A 980-nucleotide genomic window follows, 5' to 3' on the forward strand; every position below is an offset into this window, starting at 1 on the left:
GTGTCAATAATTATCACAAATGAGTCACAAGTGAGCCAAGGTACAGATCTTCTCAGTGAGCTTCTGGGTAAGCTCTGAGCATACTGGACCTCATGCTGGTAAGAGTTCTGTCTATTACTCCATGGCGTTGCACAGTAGTGTAAATATCCATGTATGCCTCAACCTGAGAAACATTTAGAAAGCATTGCTTAAGTTTCATGTTCTAAAGATACTGTGATGAGACCATGACCATGCCACCCTGAACAAGCCTGATGCTGTCTGATCTTGGAAGCTAAGCAGGGGCGGGCCTGGTTAGTACTTGGATGGGAGACCACCTAGGAAGACCAGGTGCTGTAGGCGTAAAAAATAAAAAAAAAATAAGGGATAAGCTGACAAGTTTCTTGCAATCTGTGAGGTCGACCAAGGATTGTCTTGCCTAAAAATAAATAAATAAATAAATAAATAAATAAATAAATAAATAAATAAATAAATAAAAGTAAAGATATTGTGATGAACATATTCATGAGCAAAAGCACATTCACTGTTTTACAATCTTTATTAGATTAGAGTCCCTAAATAGATGACTGGATATTAGGATATAAGTTTTCAAGTAAATAATATGTATTGCAAGACTGTTTTTCATAAAAGTTGTGTCAATTCACACTCCCACTGTTAGGGACTGAATTATGAATGTTATGAATAAGGTTTTTTAGGAGGCAATTAAGGTTGCATGAGGACACGATAGTGGAGCCACAATCCCAAAGAACTGGTGCCCTTTAGGATGAGGAAGAAGCACCAAGAGTGCACAAGCCCAGAAGATAGGCCAAGTGAGGACACAGTGAGAAGGTGGTGATCTGCAAGCCAGGAAGAGAGCTCTCACTAGACACCAACCCTGCTGCACCTAGATCTTGGACTTCCAGTCTACAGAATTTTAAGAAAATAAATTTTGTCATGGCAACTTGCACAGACAAATACCCTCATAAACAAATTACGATCTTCGT

At 38.8% G+C, this 980-nt stretch overlaps 1 pseudogene; it reads left to right on the plus strand.

Annotated features, from left to right (window-relative positions):
• Positions 1 to 220: 220 nt before the first annotated feature.
• LOC120586466 (uncharacterized) lies at positions 221 to 339 on the plus strand (annotated as a pseudogene).
• Positions 340 to 980: the final 641 nt, after the last annotated feature.

Source organism: Pteropus medius, unplaced genomic scaffold (assembly GCF_902729225.1).
Source record: "Pteropus medius unplaced genomic scaffold, Ma_sr-lr_union100, whole genome shotgun sequence".
NCBI classification, from domain to species: Eukaryota; Metazoa; Chordata; class Mammalia; order Chiroptera; family Pteropodidae; genus Pteropus; species Pteropus medius.